Source organism: Eurypyga helias, unplaced genomic scaffold, assembly GCF_000690775.1.
Source record: "Eurypyga helias isolate BGI_N326 unplaced genomic scaffold, ASM69077v1 scaffold1046, whole genome shotgun sequence".
NCBI lineage: Eukaryota > Metazoa > Chordata > Aves > Eurypygiformes > Eurypygidae > Eurypyga > Eurypyga helias.
This window is the reverse complement of record NW_010255797.1, coordinates 47,221-62,870: the sequence shown is the minus strand read 5'-3', so window position 1 is coordinate 62,870 and position 15,650 is coordinate 47,221.

The following is a 15,650-nucleotide window of genomic DNA, read 5'->3' as shown; positions in this document are numbered from 1 at the left end:
ACACTAACTGAATGAAGATAAAGAGAAAAACGAAATATTGGAAGAAAGATACAGGAGCAGTTTCTAGGTTTCAGACTTGTGATTGCATAGTTACTTTTGGGAAAACATGCAAAATGTAGAGGCAACAAGGGTACATACCCAAGACTTCGAGGATGAAGATAGAAACCTTTCTAAAACATGCTTGTACAATCCCAGTGAAAAGACTGTTGCTGCCTCGTTGCTTAAAAGGTTTACAGGTCAGCACTGCTCTGAATTTAACAAAAGCTTTCCAGTCTTAAAAAAAAACCCAAAAAAACAAAAAACCAAAAACCCAGCACAAAGAGAATATTGACTTTAGGTAAAATATGTTGAGATGTAAAAGCAGTGAAATCTAAGCAAATTTTTCTTTTTTTTTTTTTTTTTAAGAAACAGTACATGTCTAAATCCACAAATGGTAGTCACACAAGGATGTGGACAACAGTGACAGCGAACTCTGTAACCCAACTCCTGGGAGGTTTGGAAGATTTCAGCTATCTCATCCTTAAGTCACAGTCTGAGATGTGAGAAGTCCCAAATTAACTTCAGAGTATGAAAGACTTGAAATGTTGCACAATCTCAGGCTTTCTATAAAGGTAGCTGTCACTTTGTGCAATGTTCAACTCTTTGACAGGAAAGGTTGGAGCAGATCCTTAGGTGCACAAGGCAGCACAGCCTGGAAAACAGGACAGACTAGAAAAGTTAACCTGGAGAATAGGTTTGCCCATTAACTGTAGCACAGAACTGGCATTGTCCAAGATGGATTTTTTGTCTGAAAAGACTCAATGCAGCATCTCCAATTAGAAAGCTTAGTCCTTATTTGTGTTCGTCCTAGACCATCTTTCTACAAGCCAATAGTTTGGAAATTGGTTTCTAGCCACTACGTGATTTCTGGATGGTGATGGTAGAAGGAAGACGGGACCAAATTTTATTTCTGTTTACTAGACTGACAAGTTTTGTAAACAGTTGTGCTTAGTTCATGCATACGTAGTACTTGTGTTTGCTTTCCAGGATCTCATGAGGCTGTTTAGCCCTTTTTAGGCTTAATCTACATCTCTCGAGTGGGAATTTTACTCTCCTTATTCAGGGAGGAAAGGAGTCACCACAAGGCATTTTTAGGTTAAGGCTTTTTTGCTTTTCTGGTTGGCATTTCTGAGTAAATGTAGCTGGCTGCAGTGGCTCAGGGGTTGATCACTCAGTTATACCATGTCTAATCACCAGGGAAAAACAAGGTGATACTGGGAAATGCTCAGGCAGCAATTTCAGAGTGATTACTGCAGTCTGTGCTAGGAACTGAGGAAATCAGGAAGCTGCTGACAGCAGTTAGACTTCATCGAGCACAGCAGCCGTGCAGACAGTCCTCAGCCACAGTCTGAGATCTTCAATTGCTGCCAGAATTATCTAAGCATCAACAGAATGAGATGCCAGTCAGACCTTCTTTACTTTATACATCTCCTTGTTCACCTCTAAAGTGTAGGCAAAGCTCCTTGAGAGCAGCCATTGCGTGAGGCAGTTCCCTCAAAGGTCTTTTAGGCACAGCTGTACCCAAGATCCTTCCCTGAGCCCACCTTTCAGTATCACAAACACATTTTACCTAAGATAAACATCAACTGTGACCAAAATAAAAGCCAAAGAGCGAAGCTCTGAAAGGGGAAAAAACCCCTCAAGATAAACCAAACCTTAAACAACTTATTATATAGTTTTAACAATACCCTGTCTTATAATTCAAAGATAACACCAGCTCTCAATGAATCCCAGGTGAGGGGGTGCTGGATGAGCCTCCCATACCTGCAACAGCCTTTTCATTGTATGCCTTTTCCCAGCAGACCACGTATTGGTTGTGGTTTACCAGGAGGTCCCTTGTATCCTTCTAGCCTCTTCCGGCTGAGATGCACCATATTTATGTTATTTTTCCTCAGTAACAGGGCAAAAAACACCTTACAGCAAGGCATTTAGATGAATAGTCTTAGCCTGAAGAATTGTCCTCAGTTTAAGGAATACCTTTTGGAGCAGAATTTGAGATAAGTGTTTTGTGAAGATTTGGGTTTGGCTAGTTTTGCAGCTTTCCCTGCCACCTTCCACCCTCCCATTTCTGTTTCTTTCCATTGAGTTAATCACTCAGCGCCAGATCAGAGCTCAGAGGTTCTCAAGTGTCACATATGACCATATTCTTCACTGCCATTCCTGCCAACAACTGCCTTTGTAAATGTACTGTAAACCACTCTCCCATTCCACAGCAGCAGTTATTCTGCAGCAGAACCAGGCAGTAACATACAGCATTCCACATTGTGTTTTTCCTCCTCATTCAAACAGAACTCCAGCTTTTGTTGCAGTATCAATACATTGTGAAAACTGTACTCCCCTTGCTCACTTGGTACTACTTTTTCAAGTAAGACCAGCTGTGGTAGAAGCCTCATTCCAAACATTTTCTCACAGCTCCCACAGTCTACCAGTCTGCAGATTTAATACTGTCACACAGTATTGGCACTTAAACTCTGCTGTTTAGTGAGAGTCTTACTGGGTAATAATAGAAATAGAGTAGCAAAACATGTGAATTTATGTTAATATCATTATTACTGCTTCACACTGCAGTTTCATGAAAAGGAAAGCAACGTTTTTCATACTCTGTTCAGATGATTTACTAGCTAGCACCACCTGCAGAAAGATATGTCAAATAGTGGAAAATAAATCTACTACAATGAAACACAGAGAAGACAATTATTTATAAAATTAGTACCATAAGTAATGCAGACAGGGTCCATTCACTCCCTCCCCTCCTGCTTTATGGCAGGAAAATGAATTTCCAACAGTCCCTGCTACAAACACGGGTCAGCACAGCATCACTAGAAGAACATTACTGAGGTAAATTTCAGCATCACTGACCAAGAATGCTGTATGTACAGTGCTGCGTCCAGCTGTGGAACCCACAACATCGGAAGGATATAGACCAGTTGGAGTGAGTCCAGAGGAGGCCACAAAGATGATCAGAGGGCTGGAGCACCTCTGCTATGATGAAAGGCTGTGAGAATTGGGCTTGTTCAGCCTGGAGAAAAGGAGGCTCCGGGGAGACCTTATTGCAGCCTTCCAGTACCTGAAGGGGCTACAAGCAAGCTAGGGGAGACTTTTTACAAGGCCCTGTAGGAATAGGACAAAGGGTAATGGGTTTAAATTGAAAACGGGGAGGTTTAGATTAGAAATCAGGAAGAAATTCTTCATGGAGAGGGTGGTAAGCACTGGAACAGGTTTCCCAGAGAAGTTGTGGATGCCCCATCCCTGGATGTCTTCAAGGCCAGGCTGGATGAGGCTTTGAGCAACCTGGTCTAGTGGAAGGTGTCCCTGCCCATGGCAGGGGGGTTGGAACTAGATGATCTTTAAGGTCCCTTCCAATCCTAACCATTCTATGATTCTATGACTTGGAAGTGTTTTGAAGCAATGCCATTTGCTCTGTTGCTTTTCTCTAGCTATCAACTTAGCTTTTATTATTATTTTTCAGGAAAAACTATTCAAAATATAACATTCTCAGAATGAGTTCTCATCTTTTAAAATAGTGTTTCTCAGGGAGACGTAGGGAGAGAGAAGAGTCACAGGGAATAGTCTTAATGTGCAAAATTATCAATATACTAGAATAGAAGAGTCTCACCTCTTATTTCAAAGCGTGAGGAGGTAGGAATGATGAGGACCAGCATTTTATTATTATTTTTTTCTTAAGTGGAGGGGCTCAAGTAAATTAAAAAAAACCCCAAAAACTAAGCAACACTGCCGTAGAAAAGCAAACTTTGCAATGTGTAAGAAATACAAATTTCTATCTGTCTTTACTGGTTTTAAGCTCTTAGTTATTGTCACTGAAGAGTGGGTTCAGCATGAATTTGAGGTGAATTAATAGTCTTTTCTATAACTGCTTTCTGAACATTTTGCCAAATAGGCCTGTCATTCCCCATGCTCTCTATTCTGGCACCTCTTTTACCTGCCTGGCTACAGTGCCAAACCCCTTCTCATGTAACAATATTTCCAACAGGGCAGAATGGACTTTATTCACCGGAAACTGAAAGGTTCTTATGCTTCCCAGATTAAGATATCTCTGCTGCAAGCAAATAAACCCACTGAGATATTGTGTTTTCTTAAAGATATTCATATACAGTTCCTGTCTGGGATAATATCTTGATGATTTGTATCTTTATGACTTTACCAATTGAAATTATTATTTCTGTCATTTGTGATCTTTCACATAGAACTAGTCAAGTCACTTCCAAAGAGAAGTGCATACAGATGTATCAAAGTTTCCAGGAGAAACCAATGCACTTTTATAAACAAACATACCAGACTGAATAAATATTTTGCCTTTAGTTTTCTATCTACTCAGTCAAAACCAACAATATTTCATTAATTCAGTAGTTGTGTGGTCTTTGCTAGTTCCAGAAAATTGTGTTTACAGTATACTCATTTTTCCTTTCTGTGAGAGAAGAAAAAGAAAGCCACTGTAGTATACTTGTTCAGCCCTTCTGGAGAATCTATGTTTTAAAGCATGGAAAAATATAGCAGAACACATTTGGATAAACTCTCTAATGTCTCAAAAAACTTTGCATCTTTGTCTAATCTAGCCAGGATTTCTTCGTGTCTTGATAAAACAGCAGGGACTCATCAGTCAAACCTATGATCCTGAAGATAGATGCAAGGAAAAGATAAAGTTAGGCAAATTCAATGAACATTTACTTCAGAACTTTAATTGCAAAAGGAAAACAACCCCACCCAATACGTAAAACCAATGATGATATTTTGGTAATCTCAACACTTTATACAGCACAATGCAAAATATTACAGCTGCTTCATAGAAACACAGAAATAAATAGCTTCATGGTATGTGCTTCCAAACTGAATTACCCAATATTTTAGTGACTGTTCCTGCACATTTTATTAATGGAGACTTTCACTAAGGAATGCTGGAACAAGCTGCTGTGGTTTTGCAGGCTAGTCAAATGATGTTACCTTAGCATGTGTTTTCTGTAAAGAGAATGTACACATTCTGTATACCAATATGCTATCGAGGACCTATTCAAGGTATCTCTTGCCTCTCCAAGCTAAGGCATTAAAGCCATCCTTATTTTATCCTGATAGAGAAGCAATAGCAGAAATAATGAAAAAGTAATATGGGGAACCAAACAAGCACAGGGAACTTGAAGCCTTTTGGGTATTTGATTGGAAACATACAGCCTATTTGTTCCTTATTAGAGTTTTTCTTAGCTTGTATACAGCAAGTATTTTTGACAAATCCTTAAATTATATTTCTCTCCTCAGTCAAGGCCATATGTACAGCAAGTACTGTGTAAATCATGCTAAGGACCTCCAACTTGCAGTTATAAAAACAAATCAAATGTTTAATTAGACAGATAAAGTTAATGTTGTAAAATAACCATTTAAAAAATAGTCGTCTTTTTCCAAAATAATTCCCTGTCAGCCCAGAAAACAAATATCATAAGCACCAAATTGTTTGGAATTACAAACATTTATAAAAGAAAGCTTTCAGCCATAATAATGAAAAACTCTTCATCTTTTGTCCATATATTTTCTTTAAAGTTGTTCCTCCAATGATTGCAATACATGAACAGAAAAAAAGAAAAATATTTTCTAAAGAAAATTATATAAATCCAGAATTTTATTCTGGCTTTAAAAAACACCTACATTAATTAAACATAACATTTAAAAAATCCTATTTTTTTATATCTAGTTTTGAACTTGGATGTAATTACCTGGTTAGTTCTCAAAAGGTCCTACCTACTTGTGTGTCTTTAATTTGGAAGCATTTTTGCCAGGATGTATTTTCATGTAAATAATATATTTGAACTGAGTGAGAATGCAGGTTTGTCTGTAAAAATGCCTGCTCCTGATACAGTTACTGATGGGAATAATGTAACTATTTCAACAAGGGGGCTGTAACAAGACAAAGGACTACCTTGCTGCATGCTAGACCTGGGCAGAACTGGCATTGGGATGCCCTGAAAACCTGCTTTGTAACCTCAGAGAAGTTTCTGTTACAACATTTTGGTCTGTTTACTGTAGAGAATCAGTTCTTCCCTTCACCAAACTTGGGAAGAGAGGCAGGAATTTGCCCTAATTATGATTAGTGTGATGGCGTTATCGGTAGGATAAAATAGAATGTCATTGCAGATAAGATGTGCAAAGCTTTTGCAGTAATTATTTTTCTATAGATGATTTTCTGAAATTGAGGAAGAAGTCTTTGTTATTGCTCTTATCCTTACTCCCTCTCTTGCATGCATGAGGTCTGCACGAGCATTGGCACACATCTAGGCTTGTGCTGCTACCAGAGGCTGGAAGGCTGGGCTAGATGTGGGGGTCTCGGTAAGACCAGCTACATTTTCTGAAATAATTTTGGGCCTCTGCCACTGAATGGTGTAAAAAGCACTGGGAACTTCCTGAGTTCTCACAGCAACCCGAAGTCCTATGAGTACAAAGGACCTGGAAACCACCAGAATCCTCTATTTTCCCCTAGCTTCCTCCTTTTTATGGGACGTCTGAGAATTATCTTATTAGCCATAACCTAACTGCCTCTTAAGAAATGTTTCCATTTATTTCAGTGGTATCTGGATCAGGATTTTTAGTTGCTCCAGGACAATTCTCATCTAATTCATTCACTTTTTTTAAAAACAGGAGAAGTTCTGATTTCTCCAGGGAAAAAGAGTCATGACCGAATGTGCATCAAAGCAGCCAGAAAAATCCAAGCCAGAACTCAAGAAGATGAAGAGTTGGCTTCTGAAGAACTGAACAGGTTTAAGAAATGTACTACTTTTGATGGGAATGTGCTAAAAATACTCAATGAGCTCAATACATTACACTAAATACGTTTCTATTGGAAGTAGTCACATCTTGTTTGTTATGGAGAAAAGTGCTGCTATATACAAATGAAAAGAGTTTTCTGCCTGAGAAAGCCAAATCACTTCAGCAATAAGAGTTTGGCACATGAATGGGGAAAAAAAAAAATGTAACTTAAACTCAAAGATAAATCACTGTACAGACTTCCACCACATTTAACAATGTATAAGAGCATTCATTTATGTTTATCATGCTTGTGGATCATAACATCAGTATTAATATTCAGGGACCATCAGTAATACTGAATGTATTTTGTTGTACTACAAAAAGAGGTTTTCATGCAAATGGTAGCTCTGCGGATGCTTTCAGGGCTTGTGTTAGAGATGCTATGCACCTGGAATGGGATGGAGAAAAGCAACAATAAAAGATTGATTTTTGTAAAAGCATTCTGTTTTACTAAGTAAATGTCTGTTTACTTGTTAACTTACACACGGTTTATTGTCCCTAACCTATAAAAAAAAAGCTGCCTTCAGTTACACTGACAAAATTTAAGGGACAGAATTAGAACACACACGTATTACACTACAGTTAATTCACAATTATGATTGCTTTTCTGTAATGTAATTTTGGTGATCTACCAATTTATAAACAACAATTTTCTCTCATTTTAACTTAAAAAATTATAAAAGTCTGGAGAGTTTCCATAGTACTTTGGTTTTTTATCTTACTGGCTAACCAGACTAACAAATGTTGTAATTCTCAGTCTATTTTTAAAAATATGTTTAAAAAAATGTTATTTCTGCCAATAGTTATAATTAAAAGATAACCCTTTGACTTGACAAAAATTAAATCGGTAAACCTTAATGACCATTTGTCCCAGGGAAAATTGATTCAAGGGATCATTCCTTAAATATATCTTTGAACTCCTCTTTTTTTTTTTTCCCAGCTTCTCATATATATTTCTCCTCAGAGTTCCTACACTACGAGTGGTTATATATCAGTGGGATATATCACTCCTAAAAGCTATCTTTAAAGGTACATCTTGATGAGAGCTTGCCTTATTTACACAGCTGTATGATTTGTGATAACTTAGTCTCCTACTTGCAGTTTAACCAAAATGCTGCTGGTAAATCATTCACTGACTACACATGCCATTACAGCCTTCATTTCCTTTGTTTGACTAACAAGCTCACAACAGTTACCTAAATAAGGAGCCAGGCATACCAGCACATGCCAATTCATTATTTATCAGCAGGAGATAAATACGGAATGCAAATCAGTCCATGTTAAGCCTATATAAAACCTAGGACAGAGAGCCTAACCCATCCTCTCTATCTCACCATCCTGACCTTATCCCTAAGCTAACTGTGGTAGATACACAAGAGAGCACTGGAGTACCTTATTTTCATTGTACTAGGTCAGCAAGATTCTTCTCAGTACTTCATAGACAGAACTAATCACCATGCGTTCTGCCTTTGAAACAAAACTAGTCTAACAATTTTCTTTATTTCCCCAAAGAGAATGACACAACAATGTTTTTTACTTGGTTAGCCTTAAATATTTAATAGGAAATGGGACAGTTATTTTCAATGGCCAGTGGACTATTTCTGACTGAATTACATGTGAATACATTCAGAGAAACTCAGCTGAAGTCAAAATTACAATAGCAAATAATATTACAGCTGGACCTAATGAGAAGAGGAGACGATAGATCCATAAATATAACAGTAAAAAAACCAAACCCAAAAACAAATAAAAAAAACAAGCCCCACACCAAAATCCATATTGGTTCTTCTTTTAAAAACACCAAACCTTAAAATAGAGGGCAGTGATAATACTCTGAAACTTTAAGCTTTATGGTCTCACTAACATATCCATTTCACAAAGGCAATGAAAGAATTTTATTTAGATGAATTGGACTGTGGCTTGCCTTGTTCATAATGTTCTGTCAAAACCTTAACTTCAGATTAAATGGAAAAATCATACATCATATGAATAATCTAAATTATTAAAAAAAACACCAATTAAACAAACCCTACTATTGACACCTTTCTGTGAAAATTCATGGGTTTTTTTTAATGCTGTTATTTTACACTTAAGTGAAAATTTGTGTTTTAGGAGAAATCTGACGGAGGGCAAAAGAGTCAGAAAGAACTTTAATCTTTTAGAAATCTACAGTTCTAGATAGATATATGTAACACATCCATCACTCCTATTTTAGAATAGTATTGCTTTATGAAAAGAAAGCAACAAATATAATATCACCTAATAAACATTTGCTTCATTTGATATCTATTAAATTTCTAGTATCTTGCAGAAATGATGAGAAAACTTTAGAATAAGTTGCAGCATCATGGACCTATAAAGTTGCAGTTCTGCCTGATTTTTTCCATAAGGAGTTTTTCATCCAGGATTTTTCAGACATAAACAACAAAAAGAACATTGAGAACTACAGAATACTGATACTTTGTCATACAAGATGAAGCTAATTTTTTTTTCCTACTGTAACTGTCAGGTGTGTCACCTCTCTCAAACCCACGCACAAACTCACGCGGTAACTCCAGAATCACCCCAGGCTAAATACATATTCGAGACTAGCAAATAACGCATACAATGTTTTAGAGGATTAGGAAATAGTAGGGCTGATCAAATGAAGCCAAGCGATTCGATGGCCTACTGGGATAACGAGTTGAGCTTTCTATAGTTTCTGTAGCCAGCGGTACAAAAGCAGCACATGGACCCGCTCTACACTGAGATACCCCAAGCCTCCAGGCTGCAGACAGAAGTCAAACAGTGAGTAAAGCCAGAAGCAAGGCTCAAACTTGCAGCTTTGGAGCTATAGAGTGTGCCTTTCCAGCTCGGTCACCAAACCTGTTCTGAGGTCTGGCAGCAGTTTGTGTTTTCAAAGCTGACTTAAGGTAGTTGCCACAGCATTTGTCAATTTTAATATAATTTTACGGACTCCTCGATCTTTCACTATGAGCTCCAGCCTGCCTTGTTCTCCATCTGTATTCTTGGAGTCAACAAACAGACATTTGGAGGACCAGACTACTACACCCTTCTTTTGTATCTCCTGTCCTTCCCTCATCATCTGTTTTTTCCAGGTTGATCTGTTATGTACAACCTTAACACCTTTACCTAACTGCTCCCTTGAGTCTAGTTGTTGCTAAATTAGTTAGTTCTAATCCTATGACAAAGTGATCAATTTACTTAAGACCAGAGCAAAAAATAAACACAATGATAAAATGAGAAAGTTTTTCTTATTACCGCAAGAAGCACTGTTGAAAAGGTTATGTGAAAGCAATAAAAAACATCTTTATGTATAATACAAAAACTCAGATGTTCCTGATAATTTTAATAGATAAAAGTGAATTTTAGATAATATTTCAGTCAGCTGTGACTTTTAATATGCAAAAGTCACCGGAGGATTGAGCTGGAAATCTGTGTATTTTAACTCATGTATTTTTCACTGAGAGCTAGTAACACGTAAAGGTGGTTGACATAAGACACTATTTCCCACAAATAGCTTACCAAGAAATATAAATAAAAGGAAATTAGGCTCTTCAAAATGTAAGCAGCCTGTGCTGAAAATGTTGAATGTCTTTGTAATATGAGCCTTATTTGGGAAAAAAAAAAAAAGAATTGCTGCCACTTGACATTGCAAATTATTCAAATTTATACAGCAGACTAATTTAGTAGAAAAAGACATACGTTTTTTCTGTATTAGGTACTGAGTTACATTATGCTTTTAAAATGTATAAGCCCAGAGGGATATTAAAATGTTAATTTGGATAGTATATAAAAGGTAATTACTTTTATACAATAAAACAAGAAGTCGACTGAATACTAATCCCCATGTCATGTGCTTTCTTTAAACTAGAGCTACAGAAAATAGAGAATCCATTTAAGTGATTTTAATTTAGATTTATGGAAGACAAATCTCATCTCCAATATTTTTTTTTTCAGCTTGGTTTATTTAAAATCCTTGCCGTATCAAAATTAGCATTAAAGAAAGGTATATACACTTGTATGATAGCACTGAACTGAAAGAATAAGAGATGGGAAATTTTAATGAGTCTGATGATGAAAGGGTGGTTTGGTTTGTTCAACAGAAGCACTACTACAAAGAACACAGGCTCAGTCCCTGCCGAGTAGGCTGAGTTTGATCACTCCTAAGCAAAAGCTGGTTTCACCTATTCAAGCCTTTTAAGGGAAGGGCAAACACTCAAAAACTTTAGTTGCCTTTCAATTCAGAGAAGACTGCACAGGCCAGAAAGGATATTTTGTCCAACTTCCTGAATAACAATCTAAATATGGATATGCCTCCAGTTCTATTTAAAGTCATACAGCACATTGTCTAGGAAGTCCTAAGACATAGACTTGTTTATTAAAAATGGATGACCTAACATTTATTTAAAAAAAAATCCAAAGACCTTGACTAGTGTAGTGACAATTATTTTAAATTTTTATATCTTTAAATGTTTTAAATGTTTGCATCTTACTTCCATTCAACACTCTTCTTTTTCTGTTTCCTTGCAAGGGTGCATATATGAATATTATTCAGTTTTCTTCTTTACTTTTTCCCATAATTTGCAGACCACTTTCAGGGTTTTTACTGATAGTTGTAGTTCCAAGGCCAGTTCAAAAGACAAGGAAACCCAGACCTACAAATTCTCAACTCCAACATGCTTTAGATAAACAAGACCTTTAAAGTATGTACTTACAGGTATATTATATCTTGATGACCTATTCAGTTCTCAGAAGGCATCCATCTTGGGACATCCACAGAAAACAATATTCAGACATATTATGTTCTGTTTATAGAAGTGTTTTGGTTTTGCGTTTTTTTTTTTTTTCTTTTTCCTCTATTGTCTTAAAGCTTATTTCTTTAACCAACATCCTCTCTCCTGTAGTTGATACCTATCTGAATAATTTTGTTAAAAATACCGTGTATCTAAGTTGGGTATTTACTTGAATAAGTAGAGTTGATTTCCAGCTGAATGAAAATAAACCAATAAATGAGACAGCCTCATATGATAATCTGATTTTTTTTTGCATATCAGAGATTTTTAGAAGACAGAATATTTTAAAAATGCTCACAAAAATGATCAGTTTTATGTGTAACCTTTTGAATTGTTCTGATCAAACCACACACCTTATGGGTTCAGTTACCAGATTCAGAAAAGACAAAAGACACAAACAGTAACAGAAACCATGATGGGAAATCACATCATAGAAAAGCCTGTGAAAGATGTATTTGAGACAGTAAACTTACACATGCAGGCCTACAGACCCACACACAAAGTCAAGTCACCAAACCTTCACCCATGACAGCCCAGGTCATAATTAGCCCTCTTTTCTTGCAGAAGTGTGCCCTGTGAAAGGTCCCTTTGAGGAGGTAGTTGGTGGAAATGAAACAGAGCCAAAAAGCTTCACCTTTCCAGTTCCCATCTTTGTGAATCTAGCTATCATTTCACTGAATGGAAAGGAATCTTTCTGCTATATGAGTTCTTAATTTATTCTTGAAAGCCAGACATCTATTAATCATTACTTAATTTTTAGCAAGATTATGAAGCTGCTCTTAAACTATTTCCAATGAAGTTATAGCCAGGGCAGATGAACTGCGTAAGCTGCTTTCACATGGTGAAACTTAGGTTGATCTATACTTAAAACGAGAAATGCCAAGAAATGCTCTGCTCTCCTAGGCCATTTACATATGCCCACTCTATATTCATTAGTTTGACATTTACTGCTCTTATTCTGTCAGCAGAATGTTGATTTGATTTTCACTCTTGCTATTACAATGTCACAGGTATAATAGCACTATGAATGGTGCAGTAGATTTACAGATTGAATAAAATATTATTTCTGAGGAATAATTACTGGTAGGAAACTCAATTTAAATAACTTACAACTGAATAGCAATTAGCTAAATAAAATTATTTTATTAATTATCTTGATTTATAGATGAATCATTGGAAAAAACCGCCAAACTACAAGCTTATTTCTCATCTAAAATGTTATGAAGATTAAGATACGGAGAGTGATCAGTGTCTTGAAAAAAACAGTGAGGGCAAGAAGGAAGTAAGGACAGTAGGAAAACAAAAAAACCAACAATAGAAAAGCTGCTGCCTGTTTCAAATCACACAGATCTCCCACAACAGAAGAGCTTACTTTCAAATTTGAGTGGATAACAAAGGCAAACCAAACTTTAATTTTGCTACAAATATGATCAACCAATAGTAATTTTTTAATAGGAATACAGTATATCTAAGAAAAAAAGGAAATATTTGTGGGATTGAATAAAATATTTCTGGAATTGTGATCCAAAAAAAACCCCACCTAGCTGCCACCATAGCATGGACATCTCTAAAGAGCTCACTTCTCTGACTGTAAGCTCCTGCAAGGCACAGAGGTCTGGTCCTGAGGCAGAGGACTGCAGAGCTAGAGCCAGCCCATATGAACAGGAGATCCTCTGCCCAAACTGCCAGTCAACAAGCACAGACTGAGAATGTGGACTGTGCATCCACCAGAACCCAAGCTCTCATGTCACAGACCTAAAAGGTCACCTCCATTTAGAGATAATTGTGCAATGATAGTATCTATGTTTCTTATAAAATGATCAGAGCACTTGGCACATGGAAAATCTGGCATCAAGGTTCACATCAAATCCACAATCTCATTAGTCTCTGAGTGCTCCAGCCAGGAAGCTATTCAAGGTGACAGAAGGAGAGTCCTTACTGCAGCCTTCCCATACCTGAAGGGGCCTACAAGAAAGCTGGAGGGGGACTTTTTACAAGTGCAGGTAGAAAAGGTGTAATGACTCTGAACAGAAAGAAGGTAGATTTATATTGGACATCAGGAAGAAATTCTTCACGGAGAGGGTGGTGAAGCACTGGAACAGGTTGCCCAGAGAAGCTGCGGAGGCCCCATCCCCAAAAATGTTCAGGGCCAGGCTGGATGAAGTTTTGAGCAACCTGGTCTAGTGGAGGGTGTCCCTGGCCATGGCAGGGGAGTTGGAACTAGATGGTCTTTAAGGTCCCTTCTAGCCCAAACCGTTCTATGGTTGTCTGTCCCTTCTGGTAAAGACACTTTGCAGAAAACAATTCAGCCTTAATTGGATCAAAATGAATCTGAACATGACCCCATAGCCTAGTACTTCAGATGTTAGTTTACTCTTAAGGAGTTTTTATCCAGTGGATATATTGTAACAGTACAGTCCACAACAGTAAGTTGTGGAAAAAATTCTGGGAACAGAAACTGACACTCAAGTTTACTCTTTGTCAGATGATCTTCATCACCTTATCCTACAGATTCAAGCCTCTAGAGATTCTGTTTGACCCACAGATCGAATGTTTTTCCCCATGAAAGAACATTACTTCAATAGCAGAAAGGGAAACCATTCCACCATCAAGTCAGACTATCTTGGTAATTCAGTGCTTTACTGAGAGACAGCTGAGGATCAGCTCTCTGCAGGTAAGGGTCACTGTCTATAGAAAGTGTTATAAACACTAACTTTTTTTTTTCCATAAAATGCCCACAATATAATTGTTCTTTCAGTGGAGAGCTCAGAGAGTTTCACTGAGATCTTCGAAAGAAAATGAACCCAAAAAATAGTAGGCATTTTCCACTTCCATAAAGTAGTTTCAAGTATTGCACAGAGTATTATAATGGCTAGTAGAAGGAAGCTTTACTGACCTCAGATCTCACCCTGGGGTTCCAAGCCTCTTCTCAGACACTGCAGAAGCAGCCTATATACCCAACACAGGCATTGGCCTGTGTTCAAAATCTGGGGCACCAAGCATGTAAGAAGTTAAAGTCCTACACTGGATTTGATGCAATTGTTATCAAAGTAGGCTGGCACAAGCATATGGATGAAGTAAGATATTATATTACCAGCTTTAGTTAACTAACAGAAAACATATACAGTTCTCTCTGAGGATCAACTAAGATGTAATGAAAATTATTAAGTCTATAGAGTCACTGTGCAGCTAGCCCAGGGATAAAAATATTTTACAGTGAATGGTTATATTCATTAATACAGCTTGCCAGAGAGCAACTTAAACCTTCATTTGCAAATTTTCATTTTTGTGTATTTGAAGACATGTTTCTATTAGCAACAGTAGTAATTCCTTTGTTATGATGCATTTTGGAGTTATGGTAAATAAGAAAAATTCCCAGTGCTATTGGTAATTTGCATATAGATAGTGAACTTCTGTTAGATGAAAACCAAAACCAACCAATGTGCATATTTAAGTCTTATCTAAAGCCTTTAATTCCATGTTCATCTTGCTGCTTGAATTACTAGTTCATATTTACTTTTCAAAGGCTTTAATGCTACACATGCACTAGCATTTCATATACTCATTGGATATAAAAGTTTTGATCCATTATGGATATTTTGATCCATTATTATTCACTTAATAACAGAAAATGAATGTATTCAAAATCATGCTGAGATTATCAGCAGCTATTGTTGTTACACACATTACTCTGCATCTCAGAGCAAGCCAACAGATGATAATAAATGCCTTTCCTCATATAATTTCATCCAACATGGATGCATATATTACACTCAAAAAACGGACTGTCTTAATAGGTCACTTCTTCACAATGTGTTTTTGCAAGATTATTTTCTAACCCTATAAAATATTGACATTTCCTATCAAAGCCTCTCATGGAGTCATAGGATAGTTTAGGTTGGAAGGGACCTCAAAGATCATCTAAGTTCCAACCCCTCTGCCATGGGCAGGGACACCTTCCACTAGACCAGGTTGCTCAAAGCCCCATCCAGCCCGGCCTTGGACACT